This window comes from Choloepus didactylus, chromosome 15, assembly GCF_015220235.1.
Source record: "Choloepus didactylus isolate mChoDid1 chromosome 15, mChoDid1.pri, whole genome shotgun sequence".
In the NCBI taxonomy this organism is placed as follows: Eukaryota; Metazoa; Chordata; class Mammalia; order Pilosa; family Megalonychidae; genus Choloepus; species Choloepus didactylus.
In genome coordinates this window covers 80884140-80894031 of record NC_051321.1, presented here as the reverse complement: position 1 = coordinate 80894031, position 9892 = coordinate 80884140, and the positions used below count along the sequence as shown (strand labels likewise).

The window sequence follows — 9892 nt, the reverse complement described above, 5'->3', positions numbered from 1 at the left end:
CTTGCAAAACAGTGAGCAAAATTTCTTACTTCATTAGTGTTTTATCCTAATGTGACATTTTTTGAAGTGGTGGCAAAACAATTTAAAAGTTCCATTTTAGGGGTAATTAGGGAGGCTCAAAGAAAACTTAAATCCCCTTTCTATACCTGGTCCAAGAGGATACAATGCAGTTTAAGGAATTTTCCTGATTCTCACCAGTTAATCTAAAGTTAAGGCTCTATTCTCAGTCATTTTCCAGGTGAATATTTTGCATCACTGAATAATTCTGACAGAATTTCCGAGGGGCAGAAAATGATGGTCTGAAGACAAAAACAGCAGCTTACATGGAAAATTTGGCTTTAGAAAAGTTAAAGCGATATTGTTTTGTGGTACAAATTTGTTAACTAGCTCACCTACTATACAAAATAACTGACTGCAGGTTAAAATACTTCCGGTAGGGTTTCATCATTCTGACATTACATTTCTGCAGGAACTGATGCTTGGTAGGAACAGGCAAGCTGAAAACTCAACTACAAAACCCACCCAAACTTAGCAGTTCTGACTGCAGACTCCTTTGAACTAGAAGAGGCAGGGAAGAAAGACGGAAATAAACACATGTATAAGACATTTAGCTTGATTACAGATTGTTATTAATACACAAGAGTCTATGCCAAAGGCTCCTTTCCTTAGAACACTGTGTGTGTGAGTGTGTGTGTGTGTGTGGTTGATGCACGTGGATGACTGGGGTGGAGTGGAGAGTCCACCACGCAGCTTCCCCAGGCTGGAATGGTGCCTCAAGCTACCAGGGAGCTGGGAGGCTTCTTGCTTTCCTTGCTCCTTTGAGTGAAAGGGAGCAGGGGAGAAGGCTAGAGAAGGTAAGAGACAAGTTCCCTTGTGGTTATGGGTGAGGAGGAAGGAAGGGAAACTGAGTCACACGGCCGCTTTGTGCTTTCCTCCACAGCACCTGCACATCACACCGCAGTGGTAGCAGGCCCGAAGCGGCAGGTAACAGCACATACAGGGGGCCAAGAAAGACAAGGCGATAAGTGCCATCCACCGGAGGCAAAACTTCTCGTCGCTGGTATCGCACGAGCAGGGGTCTGTCTAGTCTCCCTCGGGGTCCGACATACAGTGATACAGCATGCTGTCCGCACACCACATACAGCTCACGCGACGGATGCAAGTTCTCACGGAGTCGGGGGCGTCCTGACAGTGGCCCCTCCGGTTTTCCTCGTGGTTGAACATGTCCCTGCAACAGACGCACCGCGAGCGCTCTCCGTCCTCCTTCCGCCGCCGGGACTTGCCCCGGGAGGGCTGAGTCTTGATCACGCTGCCCCCGCGGCCTTTGGGGTCCTCGCCGAGGACAAAGTCGGAGTCCAGGTAGGGGTAGTTGTAGTCGTGCTTGGGAACCTCGCCCTTGGCGAAGCGCACGTACGAGTCAGCGTCCTCCGAGGGGTCCAGGTACTTGCCCCGCACGGGCGCGTGCCGGTAATCCCCATAACCCGTCATCCAGATCTTCTCCCTGGGGTTGATGCGCACGATCTCCTCGTCGTTGTCCGGGAAGCTCACCTGGCGGTAGGGCCTTGGCATGGGCTGTTCGAGGTGATAGTGGTCCGTGAGGTACGGGTTGTGGAGGTGGGCCACGGTGTAAATCCTCCACTGCTCACAGTATGTGGGAGAGGAGATTGTCCGAGCAGGTTGTTCCCTCTTCTGAGAGGAATTAGAAGAGCTGCTGTAGCTGTTGTAAAAGCGTCATCATCACCAAGCTCAGCTTCATTATGGATGGTGGATGGTGATGTCGTTGAGCCTTCTGTAAGACCTTCAATTGCTTTCCTCGCTCCCCTGTCAAAGGCTCGAGCATCGGCAGGGCTTTGGAAAGTAAGCCCACGCTTCTTATTATCGACCTTCCAGTGATGAAATGTTGGATTGGCTTTGGTGTAGACCAAGTCCTTTCTCACATAGCGTTCCAATACCACCAGTTTGTCTTTCTGTCGTTCACCACGGATGAGAAAGCCGCTGCGTCCACTGCCTTCAGGGTGCATGACCTTACAGACCCCGACTCGACTGACCGCGCCTCCTTCCTGTGGGAACCATCCCCCGCTGGGGTCATCTCTGGTCCTAACCACAGCCTTGACACGCACAATACAGCTGTCATCGTCCGGGTGTGTTTCTTCGGTCATTTTCCTGTTCACCTAGACGCCTGTCCCGCCGCGAGCAGCTTTGCTCCCTTCATCTTCCTGTCAGCTCACCCCCCTTCTTCACATCTCCGGAGATCGCCTGATGGGGGGGGGGGGGCGGCTAGAGATGAAGGGGGCGTCGCAGGCAGAAGGGGAAGAAGGGCGACTGTAGCGCGGGTGGGTGTTTGAAAGTAGGGGTGCAAACCGAGGAGGAGTGAGCGCCGCAGCGAGGAGGGGCGCCGCGGAGGGGAGAGGCAGGCGGGATCTCTGGGGGGCTGGGGAGCGGGCGGAGAGCGAGAGATTTGGACTGGGGACGACGGTGGAGGAGAGGAGGCGAAAAACAACCGCGCCTCGGAGCTGCGAGGACTGCAGAGAGGAGGAGGAGAGGGGCCGGCTGCGGTGGAGGCTCGGTCACGGGTCGCCCCTGTGGCGCTCAGCCAATCACGGTTCCGGGGAGCAGTCGGCGGCCGGGGGAGGTGCGCCCGGGAGGCGGTGCAGGGCGCCCAGTCGGAGCCCCATCTCTCCACTCCGCCGATTTACTCCATATTGGATTCTCACCGCCGCCAACAGGAGGAGGAAGTGGGGCGGAAGCGATGACGTCTTCCCAGCGGCCAGAGGTGGTGGAGTGCCTGCTTTCTTTTTTCATCTATTTGGCTCATCCTTTGCAATTTTTTTCCTTGTCTACCTAGAACTCAAGCCGGTATTCTATGAACCAATTGCAGTGGATAGAATTTTCCTTTGTCCTTTGAGGCATCCTTTGAGAACTGAGAAATGCAACTGCCAATCTTAGCTGGGTTCAAAGAGAGCTGTATTCAGGAGGGATAAGTGGAAATATGATCAAGTGAGCATTTTCAAGTCTCAGTAAAATGCATTTTGCTGAATTGACAAGGCTGGGAAGCCAATGTACAAAAGACAATCCCCTAACCAAAGCAGCATGGCGATGCCTCTTTGGCTTTGCAGGACCCCTATCCTGGTCAGAGGGATGGCAATCTCCCTGTTCAACTATGTAGTGTCCTGATAAAACTATTTGGAGAATGGTGAACCCTGGGCCAGTTTTCACTTATCCCTTTCCCATGTATTTCTCATTAGGCACCTGTGATAGATCTAGATCTAGATCTAGCTCTACATCTAGACCTAGAGCTAGAGCTAGAGCTAGAGTTAGAGCTAGAGCTAGAGCTGATCATAACAACCATCAATCCCTGAATATCCCATGTCAGCCACTGCTCTAAGCACTCTGTGAAGTATTATCAATGGGAACACTGTTAAGTATGTATTATTAAAATCCCCATTTTATAGGTAAGAAAAGTGAGGCTTTAGAGAGATAAAGCATTGCCCATGGCCATAAGGTTGGTAAATTGCAGAATGCTGATTTGAACTCAGCTCCCTCTGAAATCAAGGTCAGCAGCACTCTTAGCACTCTGTGCCCCTCTCCTATGAGGCCAGCTGCAGATTAGAGCCCCAGGCAGGGCGAGGGAGGCCTCGCCACTCTTGAGGAGTGGGAAGAAGAAGACAGGAGAACTTGGGCATACGGGGTCCGAAGGTGTGCAGGGTGCCATGTGCGTGAGGCCCTTTGTAGATGCTTTGTGATTGCACCCTCACCTCAGTCGCTCCAATGGGCCACCTATCATCATCCCCATTCTGCACAGATGAAGACAGAGGCTCAGGGCTGTTAGTGCGTTCCACAAAGACATCCATTTCTTCATTCATTCCACAACTATTCCCTGGATATCTGTGAAGGGTAATGGCCTGTGCTGGGTGAATGAAACTGGTGAAGTTACAGACCAGGGAAGGGGTTGGACACTAACCAAATAATCACAGGAATGGACATGTGCTTACAACTGTCACAGCTACCCTGAAGAAGTGGGCATTGCACAATCAGGGAGGTCGGGGAGGTTTGCCCAGGAAAGTGCCACTGGAGCTGCAATCTAAAAGATGATTAGGAGAGGGAAGGTGGATTCCAGCAGATAGAAGAGCAAGTACTAAGCTCATGTGGGAAAATGGAGTGTAACCAGTTTGAGGAGCTAAAAGAGAAAAGGGAGAGTGAGGGAGTGGGAGGGGTCACTGAACCTAGTGAAGCCAAAGGGCTTGAGCAGGACCAAGGCTGGGTCTGTGTCCCGTGACTCTGCATACTTAGCAATGGTCTCTTGACTCACCACCCCAGCTTTTGTTTTGTTTGCTCTGCCATTGTCCACAGATCCACGGGGTTCTGCAGATGTGCCTGGGATCTACTCCAGAGGTCAGGGGAGGGCCAAGAAGAGAGAGTGTGGGCAGAGGCAGGCTTTGTGGAGGAAGGAGGAGGGGGAGGCCTTAACCACACCTGACAGGAAAGATGGGCTGTGGCTGAGTAAAGCACAAGAAGCAGCGTTCCCGGAAGAGAGAAAAGTGCCAATTACGGGGTGGAGACCATGTTCCCAAGAGCACAAAATGTGTGAGTCCAGGAGGTGGGTGGATGGGACAGGGCAGGGCAGGAAGTTTCTGGTTCAATTCTTTTTTGCTGCTGAGTATGGTAAAATCAGAAAATCAGAAAATCACTTTTGGAGGCTGAGAGCCTGGGTTGGCCATCGTCATACCATACATCTGGGGCCACTGAGGGACCTCCACATGGCGGCTTGCTGGGTCTGGGGTGTAATTAATTTGCATCAGGTTGGACCCATTCCTGGTTGTATGGGGCCCCTTGCCATGTAGGAAAGTGGATCACAGAGAACTGGAGCCTTAAATGGCAGCCTGACTGCCCTGCCCATAGGGCTGAAACCCTACAAGCAAAGGCCGTGTGAGCATTTATTTGGGAACCCAGTATTCACTAGCCCAGCATCAGGGTCCTTCCCAGTCTTTCCAGCTTCAGGATAATCTACTCCACAGACTGCAATCTTCATAAGATGGGGTTCCTAATATAAGTATCCCCTACCTATCCAACCCTATCCAGTACTCATTTGGATAGCCAGAGTCAGGCTAGCAGACAATTTGAATAGTGAGGGATCCTTGCCCTTGTACTGCACTTCTTGGTGGGATGCCTTGATGCTATCTGCATTCCTGGTCATCCTGTGATGCCATCTCTCAATTTACCTGTGCCTCTGCTGACCTCTGACCTCCTCAGTGTGTTTCCTGGACTCATGTAGACAATAGTCACCTGTTGCCAGCTGTCTTTACACCTGTACCTCAAGTTATCAACAGACACCACCTGGAGGCTCACCTGTATGTACTCTGGACACCCATCTGCCAACTGTCTGCACATCCTTTGCTTGAGTAGCCATTCTGGATACTGGACTCTGTTGCAGTCTCTTGCCAGGAGCACTTACCTGCCACCTGTCCTCCCCTTGCGGAACAGATGGCTTGCTCCTGTGCCATCACATAGCTTGTCGGGTCCTGACCTCAATAATCTTGCCCAACTGGATTCTGTAATGCCTAGAACCTTCATGCTCAGGCCATCCAGACCCTGAGCAAAGGTGGCTGAGTTCTCAGTGCTTTGCATGTTTTGCCTCCTACCCAGAGCCCCTTGCATTGGATGTTTCCCAAGAGCTAGACTCTCCATATATGGAAAACTGGATCCACATATCCTACCCTGGTAGGTACTGCTTTTTGAGCCAATGAGTCTCCCTGACACATAGTGTGGTCTATGCAGACAGAAGAAGCTGGAGGCCCACTCCGCAGCCCCCAAACCCCTCTCCATGTGCCCTTCTGCTCTCCATGACTGCAGAGGTCCCCACAGGCAGTGATAGCCTGGGAGGGGGGATTTAAATGGATACCTTCAAAGACCAGCCTCACTGTGGCTTCCAGGTCTAATTTCCAATCCCTTTCCTCCCCATGGGATGCTCACTGATGCCAATTGTGCTGTCCCCAGGTCCTGCTTATCTGCGGCCCTGCTGGGTCTTCAGTCTCTAAGCCCTTCAAAGCAAGGTCTCCATCTGTCTGAATTACCGATACCCTTCACCCACCCACAGCTCTTGATTGTCAGCATGCCAAGCAAGCACTCCAGGAAAAATGAGAGCAGGTTTCTTCCTCCTGGAATCACATATAAAGCCACAGACCAATATATCTTCGCTATTCTGATCATATTTGGAAACATGTCCACAATGAAAATTTCCGAATTGAATGCCAGTTTTAAACACTGATTTTATTAGTAATAAGAAAACTAATTTAGTGTATCAGATTATAGACAGATTTGCTGCTCCTTTTAAAGAAATGAATTAAAACAGAAAGAAAGGAATAAGTCACTGGGAAATAACCTATCTCAGGAAATGGGTAAGAAATTTTCTCTAAAGGTTCTTATGCCTGCTTCTCCAGGCCTCCTCTTTTTAAAAAGCTGTAAGATGGTCCCCAGTGATGGGGGTGCTCAAAGGAGTGACTGGGGGACCAGAATGCCCTTTGGAAATTTTTTTCTTGCTAACTTACAAACATAGATTGATTGATTGTTTGCTTACTTGATTGATTGGAGGATTGATGGTGCCTGGCTTAGGAGGGGTGAGGGACATTTCAGCCAGCGTCAGTTGCCACACATCCATCTGGTGCTCAAAAGAATATTAATCTAGATAATATCTAAATGCAGCCAAGAGGCTCAGGGATGAAGTGACTGTCATGAGCTACCCTGGGAGGAGAGAGGTGAGCTCCCTTCTAAATGTAGACTCAGTCGCATGCTCCTTGGGGATCAAGGTCAACTTACTTCACCTCTTTTGGTCTTGTCAAGAGAGAAGTGGATCATATATGTAGGAAACAGCTATGGCAACCCAAGGCAGTTTTCACTGGGCAATGGGGTCTCTGAAGAATGGAGCAGTAACATGAGTTGGTGCACAGAAATGGGGAAGCAGGGCAGGCTCTCTGGGGAGCAGGAATCTCCACTACCATTAGTGAGGGCATTGTCCCAGAAAGTCTATTCTATTTTCCTCCACCAGCTCTTGTCTAACCTCAAACCCACAGGGGGGATCGCTGCCCAAACTTGGGTTGACCTTCTGTGGGCTGGAGGAAACGAAGGGGGATTTGGGGAATCAGCAGTGCTCTTGGAATGAAAGCCACTCAATGTATGTCTCGCCAGTGAAAACAAAAGGGACAGCCACCCTTAATTCTCTCTCTGCCTCACAACTCATTTCCAACCGGAAGCTCTGGTCCTTTGGCTTTTGCTGGCGTGGCTCTGGGCAACTCAGGTGAAAAGCTGCTGGACCCTAATTCTGCCCCACAGATCTCAGAGCAACTGTAGGCTCTGGCTATCACCCAGAGCCCCTTCCCCACTCCTGCCAGATTCATTTCTGCCAAGGTCTGTCCTGCTGGCTCAAGACGCTGAGGAGACTGACCATCCAAACTTCCTGTAGGAAGCAAATGCACTGCTGTAGGTTTTCCTAAGGTGAATTTATTTATCAAACCCCTTTCTATGAGGATCTTGATGGAAGAGCCGAAGCCAGGTGTGCTTGCTCTCTGTGCCTCCAGTCAAGCGTAACTCTGAAAAGAGAGATAAATCGGTGTCCTCCCCTCACCATATAAAACGAAAATTTTCTGCTTGATATGCAGAGCTGGACAGAAAACCATTGCTCATCCTGAACAAACATCCTTCAATAAATCTTTATCTCTTCCGAAGATAATTGGGAGGATAGCGGCTTCTGGGTTTACTCTTTCAGCACTTGCCTCCCTTTCATTCTGTGGGAATATTTGTTTTCAGAGACAACATGTACTACACGGAACCATCCATCAAGGCGGAGGGACCCCAGATGATTTCCTATTTCAGTTCCAATGTGTCAAGCTTGAAAATTCTCTTAATCCACTGGTTTTGTGCGGTGCTTGGCAGTTTCCATCACAGGTGAGCAGGTCACGTTGCATGTGTCTGCCCTATGGATCCAATGGCTCTGTTTGCATTAAACACTTCTGCTTTTCTTTTCTTTTTATTTGCTTATTCATGTTTTCACTTCAGTGTAACCAATCATATGCCATCACCATACCAGGCTCAGGGGATGCCCTGTGGTTAATGTGGGCTTTGCCCACAAACAGAGATCTGCTGACAGATGTGTATGTGCCTGCTGACATGCAACCCAAATGAAAGTCCCTGGGGGTCCCCACTTCCTGGTCTGTGCCCCTGAAGTGTGCAGCTAAAACCAAGGAAATGGTTGTGGTGACCCACCTTCATTACAGAATCCGCAAACTTTTTTCAATTCTAAAAGATCATTTGAATCATTCAAAACCTTGAAGTGGGTATTTCCAGTTTTCTGAACTCTTAATGAACTGTGTAGCTGGTACATTAATATCTGAAAACCCAAATTCATGTTTTTTTTTTTTAATCTAGGTTATAATAATGTATAACTTTTAATAAAACCTTCCCACTACGGCAATACAATCATAGCAACCCTGAAAGGGCTGTGAATCAAAGCCATCACCCGAGCCCAGCTGTGGTAGTTACTTGGTATTCACACAATAATCTTTAAATAGAAGAGTGTGTTCTGAAACCCACAGGGCCTCTACAAGGGGCCCTCCCACAGGACTAAGAGGCCCAGCTTCTGTGTTGCTCTGTTATACACAAATATAATGGAAAGAATTTTTAATGTGGCAGAAACAAATGCTGACTCTTACAAGAGGATTTTGATTTCACTAGGATTTATTGCATTGGAAGGTCACCAATGCATTGCAGATAGTTCTTTCTTGTAAGTGTATAAAATGCAAAAGACAGGGGCTCCTAAGAACAGACAAACGTATCAGACTTCACAATGAAGGCTGTTTGAATAAATTGGAAAATAATAAATTAAGAATGATGAACCAAGTTGCCTTTTTAGTGGAGAAATCTGGAAAACTCCATGATTATTTAGTGATCAATGTTTGCCTCATCAATAATGGTTTGAACAGACATCAGGTGCATCCTGATGTGATCAATGAGGGAGGCAGAATATCTCTTTTATAGTAGGCCTGTCAAAAATGCATAGCCAGAATCTAATCACAAGACAAACACCAACAGAAGGATATTCCATCAGAAATGAGGAGAGACCATTTCAGATTAAAGAAGAATGAATGAAAGACCAGGCATTGGATAAGAGCCTGCATCAGAAAATGAAAAGAGGTAGATTAGATATAAATGCAGATAAACCCCATCACTCTAATTTTTCCCTCCATATCTCAGTGCATGCGTGTATGTATGTATACCCCGAGGAGGATATTCTCTTACCTAATGACCATTACCAAAATTATGCAATTTACCATTGATAAAATAGAATAAAAACATTATCAAATTCTCTCTCCACATTCAAGTTTTGTCAATTGTCCCAATAATGTCCCTTAGAGCAGGTGTCTGCATGCAGACTGCATGCCAAATCCAGCCCACTGTTTTCATAAATAATGTTTTATCCAAACAAAACCATGCCATTTGTTTACATGTTGCCTGGGACTGCTTTTACACAACACCCAGAGTTGAGTAGTTGTAACAGAGACAAGATGATCCCTCATAGCTTAAAATGTTTATTACCACATTTGTACAGGAAAAAAGTGTGTGGACCTCTGCTTCCGAGCTATTCCTTCTGCCCCCAGTTGATCTGTTGCACTCAATTGCCAGAGTCTTTAAGCCTCTTTTAATCTGGATTAGTTCCTTACTCTTTCTTTGTGCTTCTTGACCTTGTCTTTTTTAAAAAGTACAGGCCGTTTATTTTGTAATATCGCTTAATTTGAGTTTTCACGTATTTCCTCATACGTAGTTTCAGGTTAGGCATTTTTGGCAGGATATCACTGAAGTAACATATCCTTTTCAGTGCATCACATCAAGAAGCACGTGAGAT

General features: G+C 48.0%; 1 pseudogene; it reads right to left on the bottom strand.

The window, feature by feature from the left end:
- Positions 1–702: 702 nt before the first annotated feature.
- On the bottom strand, positions 703–2386 carry LOC119510772 (annotated as a pseudogene).
- Between the last annotated feature and the right edge of the window lie 7506 nt (positions 2387–9892).